General features: G+C 39.9%; 1 protein-coding gene across 2 annotated transcripts in view; it reads right to left on the reverse strand.

Moving 5' to 3' along the window:
- foxp4 (forkhead box P4) overlaps positions 1-14,303 on the reverse strand; it is a 403,429-nt gene that overhangs the window by 308,054 nt on the left and 81,072 nt on the right. The window lies entirely within an intron of this gene.

The raw sequence follows: 14,303 nt of genomic DNA on the forward strand, positions 1-14,303 counted from the left end.
GTGCATTTTGGCAGTTCGATTGATTTCCATGTTCAACTTCTTATGAAGCATTTTGGATCTGAAAATAAATATTTAAAGCACATCTAAGTGTGCCTGTGCAACCAAGACTTGTGCTGTGTGTGACTGCTGGTACTGTACTGTGTTTTGTACCCTGACCCCAGAGGAACGCAGTTTCATTTGGCTGTATTCATGGGTATTCGTGTATGGTTGCATGACAACTAAACTTGAACTTGAATTTAAAGAGGGAGCCTTCTTGTACTCCCATTTAATCAATGGAAGAAAAGTAGAGTATAAAGATTAACAAGATTATAATCTGGACATATCCAAAATGCTCAGGATATAGTAATGGACTTCCTGTCCCACAAGATCTCCCAGTCGACTAGTTATGAGTTGTATGATATTTGTCTTTCCTTACTGAACACAGCAATTTATTAACAGAACTAGATGATTAGCTGATGGGTAGGATTCAAGTGAAGTCCATCTTTTAACACAGATTCATTTTCCAATTCAATTAAAAATGGTTGCAAAGTGACAGGGGGAATCACTTATTTATATCATGCTGCTAACATTGTACTTTATCCTAAGCCACTCCATGGAGTTATCCAGAATCAAGGGATATAAAGTGATATTAGAGAAGGTGAGCTAAATATTGGATGGAGTAGCATGATTTCATTTAAAATAACAACAGTAACAGAGAAATATCAAAGTTCCGCAGGTAACTTCACAGTTTATAGAGTAGAATATATAGTTGTCATTGATGAAATGGTGAGACTTGGATTTGCTCGAGGAGCTGGAATTGGAGGAGTTCAGAACTCTCAGAGAGATGGAAAGCAGCAGCTTATAGAGAGAGGGTTTGGGCGAGCGGCTATGGATACATTGGAAGACAAAAGTAAGCAGATTATAATGAGGATATTGTTGGGCAGGGACGACAGGTGAATGATTTTGGTGTGACTAGGCATTCAGACACTTAGCTTTAGATAAAATTGTTCACAAGACTGCAGAGAAAATTACACTGATAGTGGGTGAGAATAACGGAACTTGTATGAAAAAGAAACAGATAAGGGCAAACATTTGTAAGGAGAGAGAGGCAGAGACAGGGACGTAGACAGAGATAAATAGATAGTAAGTGAGAGCAAGAAAACAAAGACAGGAAGAAGCAGTCTAAAAACTGCACAGTTACGTCGGGAAACAGACAGATGATGAAAATACACAACAGATGTTCTCAAAGAATTAAAAAGGCAGAAGAATCACAAAAGGCACAAGAAATAAATCACAACACTGCATCTTAACACAGAAAACCCATTTGCCAAGAAATGTTCCTCTTGGATCAGGATTTCTGTCAACAGTATATGAAAAGCAAGCCAATTTATAACCCTCCATCCCACAGTCTATTTAATCATCCCGTCAACAACTGACTCTAAACAAAAACAATAGGAAACACTGGGCACATTGTACACACAATGATCACACTTTGAGAATGATGTGAACTCTTATCGAGAAATGTGTTGAACTGTGTTTGGTTTATTAAGGAGTGCAGATTGTACATACTGAGACCGATTTACATTGTTAGTAGAAATCCTATTCAATAAGCTTAGAAACGAAAGGGGTTTGGTTCTGAGGGACTCTGTAACCCACAATACAAAAACCAGAACACAAAGCAAAATCTACTTAACGTCGATTTTCCTTTCACTCTGCTGTATTTACAGTTCAGGTGAGGAGTTTTGGCAAATAGCACGTAACATCAGGTTTGAAAAAACAGAAGATAATTCCAGGGCTGATTAGGATGTGAATACATTTGTAACTTTTTTTAAAATTAACAGGGACAGAGTGGAAGTTAATGGAAAATCCAGAGGGGTGGCATGTTTTCCAGGCAACGGCTGGGGGAGGAAACTCATTCTTTTGCTTCTGGATCTGACCAGTCAGCCGCAGTCAGAAGGCAGAAGATGCTTTAAAGTATGAGGGCATACAATTCCTGAACAAACCACAAGATTAAATAGGTCATCTGTAACACTGGGAGTTTCAGTGTACTGGGCACTTCATCTGAAAAGGAAAAATAATTAAAAATAATTCTCTACCTCCCTACATTATATTAAAATTTCCTCTCCCAACGCAAAAGGGCCTATTTTTATATCTAAAAACCTACCACAAAAGGGTGATGGAATTGCTGCCTATAATGACAGTGGAAAAAGATGATAATTTGTATTAACTAGGGAGCAACGAGTCAAGCTCATTTGCATCTTTTAGATTATATGCATTTCAGAAGTAATTTCTGGAGGGGCAATGAATGAGTATTAATTCCCGCGTGAATTCACAATATAGAAAAAAAACCATCAAACACCACACAGGGAAGGAGAGAGAATTTCGCAGCATAATAACAGTAGCTTGCTTGGTGAGAACTAATTCATGAAGAGCATATTTCACCCGTGCATTTAGGATCGAGTATGATGGCTATAGAAAGACTGTTCCTTCAGTACTTTAACATTCTCCTAGATAATTATCATATCATATTTCATTTCTCTGCTTACAATGCTAGTCAGTCACTCCACTCTCTTTGCAATTTCTAAAGTAGAGTGAGAAAAGGTGAGTAAATCCCAGTGCATTCGATCCCTTCTTAATACCAGCCACATTTGGAGTTGGCGAGCAGATCGACTGAAATTTGACAAACAAAATTTGTCTTCAACCCTAATTATGACATATTTATTTGCCCTTTCCTGCAGATAATATTGGGCCTCATCTTTCAATTAGTAATTATGAAAATTAATAGCAAACAAAAGCAATAATGAATACGGCTTCAGTAATGGTGACAGCACGGCTGCAAATATGACAAGGTCAAATTAGTTTTTTGTGTGTAATTCAATGAATGTCATTAAGAAACATTCAGCATAATCTCTGTCCTTTGTTCACTGTGAAACATATTTCTTTACTTTGCTGATATATCTTATACATTTCTTCCCATCCACTGATTTTCTCCTGACTGTTGAAGGGAAAATGCTCTATCACCTGTCTGCTTTTTCTTCCAAATGGACATTTGAATGACCGCCTGTGAGCACAGACAGTCAGATTTGTCAGCTATTCAACTGAAGTAAGAAGCACACAGAGGCTGACTTTTCTCTCTAACTCAATGGGAGCTTTATCTGATTCCTCACACCCTCACCCATTGCCATGATTTTCCGTTTGTTAATGGATAATAATACGATAATAAAATTATAATAAATAAACACTCAGGGGCCAATAAACCAATAGTTTTCAACAAGAATATGACGAATAGCAACTAGAATATGAAGAGACTGGTGTTGCTCTGGAAATTGGAAAACAAGTGGACGTAGGGCTTCTGGAAGTTTCACACTTGGAAAAGTCAATGGCCTCAGTGGCAATAGGGACAATGGTAAGGATTAGTTATTTCTACCTGTCTACCTCTATCCGTAAGATTTCGATATAGAGAGTCATAGAGCACTATGGTCCATAAACATGCTCCTTAGCCCATCTAGTCCATGCTGAGCTATTATTCTGCCCAGTCCTAGGCCTCCACACTCCTCCCATCCATGTATTTATCTAAATTTCTCTTACATGCTGAAAAATACACTGTCAAAACTCACAGAAACTAATTCAGGAAAGTTTTCCTCGATCATTGAGATCATAAGAACTTCATTGTTTCCAAGCACCTCCTGAAGTCACATCCCGTTTGCACCTGGGCACAATGGCAGTCGTTCTGTTGTTACTTGTCACGGTATGTATGAGAAATCCCTGCCTAACAGCAGGTAACACATAAACTGCAGTGGTTCAAGAGAAAGGACACCTACACTTGCATTCTCTTCTGCCTCTCCATCAGGCACCCACCACCTTACAGGGCATTTATGCTTTTACCTAATAAAAAGGGAAGGAAATTGCTAGTAGGTAAGATGTGGATACTGCTGGTGAACATTGCTCAGCGTATCATGTTGTGCACTGATATCATTAGCTCAAGGAGTAATAGGAAGGCATTTGCTCCATCCAACATATTTTACCCTTCATTTTTAATCACTGTATCTTAACTTTATCGACCTGCTTTGACTTCCTAATTCTTCATAATATTCATAACAAAGATAGTTAAATCCAACATTTGAAATATTCAAGTGATCCTGGATTCCCATAGCCTTATTTTGTGTGTGCATTTCTTCTTGATATCAGCTCTGAAAAGCCCAACTCATCATGAGGTTATGCGTGGATTCTGGAGGGACGTGTTTCTCTCTAGCCAAGTGCCATGGATGTCAAGTGTATGGCTGAGCCTGGAACCTATGGTTTCTACCTTCCTAATGTTGAAGCTTTAGAACTCCTGAGCCCTCATTTATGTTTGATGGACAGACTAAAACAGAGATAAAGGCGTGGGGGTAAAGGGAATTTGGTGTCAGCATTGTACGTCTAGAATCTGAGTCTGGGCATGGATGAGGGACAGAAGATGGACTTGGGCTGAATGGCCTAATTTTGTTCCTATATCTTACTGTCTTATAGACAAAGGCCAAAATGGCACATGAGAAGTGTTTTTGGCAGTTAAGGGAGAGCACAAGCAACAGCAAGGTCTTGAGAGAGTTTCTTCCAGACTTCAATTCCGCATCCTCAAAATAAATAACATAATATAATTCAGAAAGGAGCAACATGTACGAGTTCATTTCTGATTGCTTAACCTTTACTTGCACATCCAAATGTTCTGGAAGTATTTTGTTCTAATGACATACTGTAGTTTCTGCCATTTTAGGTTGCTTGCTTAAAATAGTCTTGGCTGCTCATCAAACTTCACAAATATATTTTCTTAAAAAGCACAGGGCACATAAAACTGAACATGTATACAGCAGCTTTTGTTGGAGCTTGGATTTCTCTTGGTTTGTGTATACAGCCCCTTCTCCACAGGTTAATACTTAATATAAACACAGGTTTTCTTTGTTCATCATCCCAGCTGGACTTTCAAGAAAAACAGCTGTTTAGGACTGTAGCCTCTGGGTCCTAATTGAAGGTTGCTCCTGTCTCAGGTACGCCGGAGTTAAAATTGCAGGGTTTGACTTCCAGACTTTTGCCCACAAGAGCAGGTTCACGCTTCCAGTACAACGCTGGTTAAATCTATGACATTATCTACCTGGAAGCTATTCCAAAAAATTAGGGCATCATACGCTACTGAAAATAGCTCGATGCTTACTCATAATATATATTTCCTTCTGACATTGAGTAGGGTGTTTGGCCCATTGTGTCCATGCCAACTCTGAAAGCAATCCCACGCCCTGCTTATTTCCCTGTATACACATCAACACTCACCCGCCACCCTCACCAGAGGTAATACGTAGTGGACAATTAATCTGCTAAACAGCATGTCTTTGGAATGTGGCAGAACACCGGGGAAAATCCTCACTGTCAACGAGCGGCCATGCAAGCTCAACACAGACAGCAGTATAGGTCAGGATCATTGTACTGTTGTGCTGATAACAATGATTGAACGTAGTAAAATGGAAGAGGTATGGTATATTACTGAACAAGTAATGCAGGGGTGTGAGTTTAAGACATCTAACAAAATTAATCCAGTTAATCCAGAGTTAATCCAGTTAATTAAATGAATCTGGACTAAAGAACCAGCAACTGTGCTCAAGACATTACAGATAAATGTAGAAACCCATCCAGTTCACTGATATCCTTTAGTAAAGGAAATCTGCTGTCTTTGCTTAGCCTGGCCTACAAGCAACCAGAGCCAGAGGAATGCCATCTGAAATTGCTAGGTAAGAGAATTTCAGATGAAAGGATTTAAGGCATGGGCAATAAATGCTTGCTTGCTCAGAGATGCCCATATCCTATGAATAAACTAAAATAGTTATTTTTTCAAATAAACTATTCAGTTTTTGCAGAAAGAATTGTCACAGAATGTTGACATCAGGGGAAGTTGGCACCCTTCAAACTGGACATGGTTGACAGCAGTGTCTAAGGTATGGCAGGCATTGTCTCGTCAAAACTGCTTGTTCCTAACAGCCACCGTTAAAATATTAACTTTTTACTAAGACTTATAAACTTAATGTGGAACACAATGGTCAAGAGCATGAGTGTTCAACATTTACTGGCTTCATTGGCTGAGTTGGCCAAGAGAAAGCTTAACTTAGAAGATGAAGGCGATTAACCATGGCCACTTGACAAAAGAGGAGGCCCCATCAGCACTTGAGCACATTTTGTCATTTAATAGGACCATGACTGAGCAATATTTTAACTCTATTGATCTTCCTGCATACACACATCTAATAAAATATGTTATCCTTAGTCTGGAATAAAATATGTTATCCTTAGTCTGGAGAGCTCTAGCTGTCCTTTAACATTTACTACTTTGGGTGAATAAGCTCAAGATTTCCAAAATCCTTTGGGTCAAAAATTGTTTCCTGCTTCCAGTCCTAGATAGCTTAGTTCTAATTTTGGTAGTTACCACTCACTACTTTCCAGTCATTCCTGTGGGAGAGTGAATGTGAACGTCAGATCAGTTTCCGATTGGACGTGTTCCCAATCTTCAAATGATTTATTTGATGACATCATGGATGACAGACGAAGGTAGTGCGACGTGACGAGTAAAAACTTCTTGGAGACATAGCAAGAAATTACGAGGATAAAAATATCAGTGTGAAATAAAACTAAAAATAAAATAAAAAGCTGACATGAAACAGGGGAATTTGGACAAATGAACAAGAAGTGATTTAGACATTAGGGTTTTTGAGAACAGTCCAAGGATTATAATATAAATACGAACTAATGCTGAGATTGGGTTGGAATGCTTCACTGGAAGTCAACTGGGATGATCTTGGATTTAGGTTCGACTGCCCTGTACAGGACTGGCTGGACCAGTGTGTAACTAATAATCCTTTCTGCTGACAGCCCTTTGTGGCTACAGTTCTGTTACTCACTGCCAAGACTTTCTCATCATACAACTGTGAAACAATGAACCTTTAGAACTCAAGTACTGCTTTCATCCCGGAGCCTAATTAACTAAATCAGGAAGACAAAGCATTCAACTATCTCCTGTAAAGAAACAAAGTCAGTCCCGTGTAATTTAGCCTGGCTTTGATTTACTCAGTTGTTGTGCTCAGTAATCTCTTTTTCTCAGGACACAGAAGCCAAACCTTCTCCGCAGTTTTTAATTTGCATGTTTTCCCCTTAGTTTCCTTTGCCCAGTTGCTGTCATATTTTGTTGCAGCTGAGTTTAGGTTCTTTGAGGATAAGGCAGGCAAAGGGTCCAAGAGGTATCACAGTCTAAGCTGGCCACATCGATCTCACATCAGTGTTATCTCACACTTTATAATCAGAATCGGGTTTAATACCACTGGCATATGTCATGAAATTTTTTGTCTTTGCGGCAGCAATACACTGCAATATATAATAATAGAAAAAACTGAAAATTACAGTAAGTATAAATAAATTGACATATATATATATATATATATATAATAGTTAAATTAAATAAGTATTGCAAAAATAGAAATTAAAAAGTATTGAGACTGAAAAAAGTAGTGGATTCAATGTCCATTCAGAAATCTGAGAGGAAGGAGCTGATCCTGAATTGTTGTTCTTTACATATTCCAGTAATTCACCACATAAACCCTAACCCTAAAATGGAGACGGAATGTCAGAATCTGTTGCACGAGAGGAGAGTTATAGTGCCTTTCCATTTTATCCTACTCAAAATGGTTACATCGGTGTCTCAGTTTCTATCTGTGGCTTAGATGGCAAACATTTTATATCTGCTCCACAAAAGTGAACAGACGTTACCAGTCGCAAGAAAAAGTTAGTGAACTCTTTGCAATTACCTGATTTTCTGCAATAATTACTCATAAAATATGGCCTGATCTTCATCAAAGTCACAATAATAGATGAACACAAACTGCCTAAACTAATAACACACAAACATTTGTACTTTTCATGTTTTTATTGAACACGTTGTTCAATCATTCACAGCACAGGCTGGAAAAAGTATGTGAATTCTTTTATTTGATGACTGATAGAACTTCCTTTAACACCAATAATCTCCACCAAGCATTCTCTGTAATTGCTGTTTAGACTTGCACATTGGCAAGGATGAACTTTAGACCATTCTTCCTTACAAAACTGTTTCAGTTCATCAGAATTTCTGGGATACTTTGAATGAACAATCCTCTTCAGGTCGTGCCACAGCATCTCAGTTGGGTTAAGGTCTGGACTCTGACTTGGCCATTCCAAAACAAAACTTACTTCTTTTTCAACCATTATGTTGTTTCAATCATTGTCTTGTTGCAACATCCAACTTCTATCAAGCTTCAGGTAATGGACCACTCCTGTAAGATGCTTTGATACAATTTTTAATTCATTGTCCCTCAATGATTGCAAGCAGTCCAGGCCCTGAGGCAACAAAGCAGCTCCAAACCATGTTGCTCCTTCCACCATGCTTCACAGTTGGGATGAGGTTTTGGAGTTGGTGTGCAGTGGACTTTTTCCTCCAAATATAGTGGTGTGCATTTCCGTCAAAAAGTTCAACTGTTGCCTCATCTGTCCACAGAACATTGTCCCAGAAGCATTGTGGAACATCAAGGTAGTCTTTTGCAAGTTTGAGATGTGCAGCAATGTTTTCTTTTGGAAAGCTGTGGTTTCCTCTGTGGTGTCTTCGACGAACATCTTTCTCATTCAGTATTTTTCTTATAGTGGACACAAGTTTTAGAGATTTTTGCTAGTCTTTTGCTATTACCCTTGAGTTCGTTTTCACCTCCTTCAGCATTGCACGTTGTGCTCTTAGTGTGATCTTGTCAGGATGTCCACTACTAGGGAGAGTAGCAACAGTACTGATTTTCCTCCATTTGAAGACTATTTCTCTTACCGTGGACTGATAAACACTCAGGTCTTTAGAAATGCTTATGTAGCCTTTTCCAGCTTCATGCATCTCCACAATTCTTCTTCTAAGGCCCTCTGAAAGTTGTTTTGATCGAGGCATAGTGCACAGAAACAGATCTTTCATGAGAAGAGCAAGCTCTATCAGTAACCTGACTGCATGTCTTTTTTTATAGGGCAGAGCTCCTCTACAACCATGTCTCCAATCTCATCTCATTGATTGGAACATCTGGCTCCAAATAGCTTTTGTAGAAGGTATTACCCCAAAGGTTCATGTACTTTTTTGATCCTATAGACCGTGATTGTTTAAATGGTGTGCAGTACTCAGTACTGATGAGAAGAAATACAATTATTTGTGTGTTATTAGTTTAGGGAGATTGTCTATTATTGTGACTTAGATGAAGATCAGACCACATTTTATGAGTAAGTAATGCAAAGGGTTCACAAACTTTATCTTGCAACTGTATTTCTAACAGACATGTGATAGCTCCTGCATCTCTACTGGTTTCTGACCTCATCCTTCAGAAGTGGTTGATCCTTATTGCATTGAACTTTCTAGTCTCCAATTAACCAATTGAAAAAGAAACCAGTAAAAGAACAGATTATTTACAATGAATTTTACACTAATTGAAGAATTGTAGGTATCATTGGCAAGTGCAGCTTTATTATTTAATGACTTTAGGAAGCCCTAATTAGTTTTGGCAATGTGTTGGTGAATTATTGCTTTAATTGGAGTGATAGCTTGAGGAGATTTCTGGACTTTAATCCAATAAGAATCAACAAAATAGTATATGTCCTTGTTGGGCAAGGACTTATCCATGTTGCCCTTATCCTTTTCTAAGCAGGGAATCATCGGTTTAGACAACAGAATTGAGATCTTGCTGAGTTATCCATAGTGCTTTTTGTAGTCTGGATACAATGCAACCAGTGTACAAAATAATGGCAAGAGTCAATGTTTAATGCAGTGGTAGAACTCCAATTTGTTCCGGATGATGCTGAGGTACTTGTGTGTTGTTTGAACTGTACACATCCAAGTATGTGTTGTCACATTTCTGATGTTCTCTTTAGGTGGAGCAAAGGCTTGGTGGAATAAGTAGGTGAATTATTCTGGGTAAGCAATCACAAGGAGCCACAGTATAAATGTGGCTGGTCCAGTTAAACTTAGGCGATCGATGGTCTGCACTGCCTCAGTGGAGAGAAGAGCCTGTTTCCATGCTGTATGTCTCCACCATTCTCTGACTAATTCTGTCCAGTACCGTTGCCCAAGAATTTGATTGTAGTATTGGTATTGGTTTCCTACATGAGGACCACAACCTTGTCATGGCTTGGAGGCTCGAATGCCTTAATGATCCACAGAGCTATGCGGGCTTTACACTTTGGCTCTTGGTAGGGTCACCCATGCCAATTAGGTCAAAAGTTAGAGGCCAGACTAAGAGTGGTCTACAGTCCTTTAGGTTTGGAGCTTCAGTTCAGGGCTAACAAACTTGACCGGTCAAACAAAACTGTTGCAGAGAAAACAATGAAGAATCCTTCTAGATGGGCAGCAGTACTTCAGAGTCTCCACCCAGGACTTTCATGGCTGACAGTAGTGAAAACTGAGTGGAAGCTACCGACACAATGAAGGAAGCCCTAAATACTGCCAAAAGGTGGTGGACCTTAATTGCTGCCCCTAAACACCAGCAGGCAAAACAGGCAGTAAGCAAGTATGGATTTAATATTGTCACATATACCAAGATGCAGTGGAAAGCTCACCTTACATACTAATCCTTCAGATCAAGAATCATTTTATGGTGCATTGGGGTAGAGCAAGGGAAAGCAATAACAATGCAGAATAAAGCGTAAATCTACAGAGAACACGGAGTGCAGGAAAACAATAAAGTCCATGATTACAACGAGGTAGATTGTGAGTTCAACAATCCAGTTTGTTGTACAAGAAGTCCATTTAAGAGTTTGATATCTGTGGGATAGATGCTGTCCTTGAGACCAGGAGTATGTGCTTTCATGCTTTTGTATCTGGAGTAACTCACAAAAGTTATCCTATTGAATATTAGGGAGAAATGGTTAAACTCTCTCTTGATGGATGCGGTAATTCTGGCTGTAATGGTCTCTGGGATGTCTTGAACTTGCGAAAGACTGTTTGCTGCAAACTAATATTTTTATGTCACGTCCTAAAAATGATCATCTAATTTTCTCTGCCAAAGGAAATGATCAAGATCATGGAACCAGGGTCAGAAGTGAGAAAATATTTTGCTCTAGTGTAATATTGGCCTAATTTGAGTATGTAGACGTTTCTCAGTAGATAAAGGATAGCACATCACTTCAAAGCAAAATGTGTGGAATTGTGGTTCAAACCAAATGACTGCGACTAAAAACAAATTTCTACACAGTTCTAAATGGCACTTGAATAAATTATCTTGACAGTATCCGTGGCTTTCTGGAAAATGCATGGGTTACAGTTTCTTTGTTGCTAACAACTTGTTCCCAGCAAGAGCTGGAAAAACAGAATCAGACGAGGGAAAAACAATCACATCGCTAACTCAACAGAAATAAATCTAATCCAGCTCGCACAAGATGATTAAAAAAATGTTCTGACTCTCATTGGAGTGCAGGTCCAAGATTTTCAGGGAAATCAAATGAGCTGGAGTTCGTGCAGGAAAATTCTGCTAAAATACCAAGTCAGTTGTGATATTGTCAAATGGTGGAGAAGGCAGAAGGAGCCAAATGGTATGCTCATGCTTCTTACTTATATTCTTAAGAATACTGACTCTCCCAGGGCAGTGATCCCTTGACTACAGATTCTCAGTAGGGTATAGGTTCCACTGGCACTAATTCTCAATCATTTTTGAGATTTGAGGCATAGATTTTTTCCACAAGCACTGACCCTCTCATGGGTAGGAATTCCCCGAGTAGGGACTTTCACTGCTGTACAGCCCTCATCTGTGTTGGCTGCTTCTGGGGTATATGTTCTGCAGAAAATGACACTCCATTCATCTCATCACAATCATTCAGCAAAACAGTGGAAGCTGTTGTCAACATTTTTCTTTCAAGGGCTCCTCTTCCCTTGGGATTGAGGCCAATTTCCTTACATTCTGGTCTGTGGGTTCTGGGAGGCAAATGTGGCAATGGCAGCTGGGCTGGTAGTCTGCAGCTTTACAGAGCTTCTATATATTTCCAATGGATGCACTTAAGTTTCTCAGTACTATCCCAAATGCTACTTCTCCACTTTCTACAGTTATGAACCAGAGATTCACAATAGCCAGTGGGAATGCTGCATTTCCTCAAGGAAACTTCCAGCACCCTTGTACACCTACTGATCGATGAAACTCCATGCCTTTTTCTTGTTCCAGAGCAGTCTGCAGATCTATTCCAAACTTCACTAGGAAATCTAAATTCTAGAGTGTGGAGAGATGATCATCAGTGTAACACTTCATCAAGCATGCCAACACTCAGTGGTTCCCGACCTTTTTTATGCCCTGGACCAATACCATTAAGCAAGGGATCTATGGACTGCCCAGATTGAGGATCCTCGTTGGCAATGAAGAAATCCAGTAACACTGAATTCAAAGGGAATCTGGGAAAAAACTGGTTGAAGCAGATAAAATTACGAGGGGTGTAGACAGGATAAACAGTCACTTTCTTGATTAGTAAGGCATTAAAGGTTATGGTGGGAAGGCAGGAGAATGGGATAGAGATGGGCCGAGTGGCCTGGCTCTCCTCCTATTTTATTTAGAGATACAGTGCAGAGCATGTCCTTCTGGCCCTTTGAGCTGCACCACTCTGCAACGCCTGACAACCCTGAGTTAAACCCAACCTAATCATGGGGAGATTTACAATGACAAATTAACCTCGCCGGAACGCTGTTGGATTATGGGAGGAAACCAACAGATCCGGGGAAAATCCCATGCATTCCATGGGGTGGATGTACAGAGACTCCTTACAGAGGATGCTGGGATTGAACTCTGAACTCCAACATCCAATGCTGGAATAGTGTCACACATGCTGCTACACTACTGTGGTGCCCATCTCTTATTGCCTTGTAGCACATTATCTCCAAGAAAGATAACGGCAGTTAATGGAGGCCAATCATCTCTCCCCCAGAACACCAACACAAGAGTTAATCCAAGTCCAACAGCTTTCACCTGCTTCAGTTACTTTTTTTCCATCATAAAATAAAGATTGTGAGTGTTCTTTGATGACTCCACAGTATTTAGCTTCATTTGTACTTCTTTCTATGCTAAGCAACCCATGCTCACAACAGCAAAATCCACATTGGAACCTACACTAGGCAGGTAGTGCTTATACAACAAGGATATCAAGAAATGACCCTCATTATCGATTGCATTGCCATAATTGCATCAGTATCTCTGCAGCAATCAGACCAGCTACTTAAATGCTGGAGGGTATCAGAAACTGAGTACTCTTTGGCAAGGAACTTATCACTTGACTCCCAAAGATGTTGCACTACACACAGGTAAGACAGGAGCATAATCAGACAATACTAAAACAGCTCTCCACCTTCTAGGATGAAGTTACCCATGCTATCTACCTCAAACAGTTACTGCCTCCATCACTGGCATTTGTGCCTGCACCTTTTGGCACTTGCAAGTTCAACTTCAGCATCTTACTGATGTTTCTTTAACAGCGTCTATTGAAATCTCAAACCTAGAATACAAGAGGAAGAAGTGGATGGGAAAACCATCACCTTCAATTACCCTCCATGTCTCTAACTTAGAAATATTGTTGGCTCAATATTAATCTCCTTACTTAAAAGTACATTTGATGGACCTTCACCACAGACACGACAGAAGTTAAATATGTCACCGCAAACTTTACAGCAATGTCCACAAAGTAGAATCAGAACCAGGCTGACAATCACTGACATGCAGTGTTATGAAATTTGGGTTTTGTGGCAGTCATGCAGTGCAATACAAGAAGAATTATTGTGAGTTGCAATAAAAAATATGACATCATCATTATGTGCCGTGCCATATGACGTAGATAACCATGGTCTCATGACCACGATTGCTCTTGGCTAATTTTTCTGCAGAAGTGGTTTGCCATTGCCTTCTTCTGGAGAGCATCTTGACAAGATGGGCGACCCCAGCCTTTATCAACAGTCTTCAGAGATTGCCTGTCTAGTGCTGTCTGTCCAGAAGTTGTGGTGTGCACCAGCGGCTCGTACGACCATCCACTCACTAGCTGCTTCCATGGTTTCATGTGACCCTGATCGGAGTGGGTGGGAGGGGCTAAGCAAGTTCTGTACCTTGCCCAAGGGTGACCCGCAGGCTAGCGGAGGGAAGCAGGGCCTCACACTTCCTTTAGTGGAGACACATCTCCACCCTGCCACCCAAAAAAAGCATAAATAAATAAATAGTGAAAAGAGAGTGCCAAAGACCGAGGCAGTGTTAATGGGTTCATGGACCAATCAGAGATCTGCTGGCAGAGGGGAAGAA

The sequence above is a fragment of the Hypanus sabinus genome, chromosome 25 (assembly GCF_030144855.1).
Source record: "Hypanus sabinus isolate sHypSab1 chromosome 25, sHypSab1.hap1, whole genome shotgun sequence".
NCBI lineage: Eukaryota > Metazoa > Chordata > Chondrichthyes > Myliobatiformes > Dasyatidae > Hypanus > Hypanus sabinus.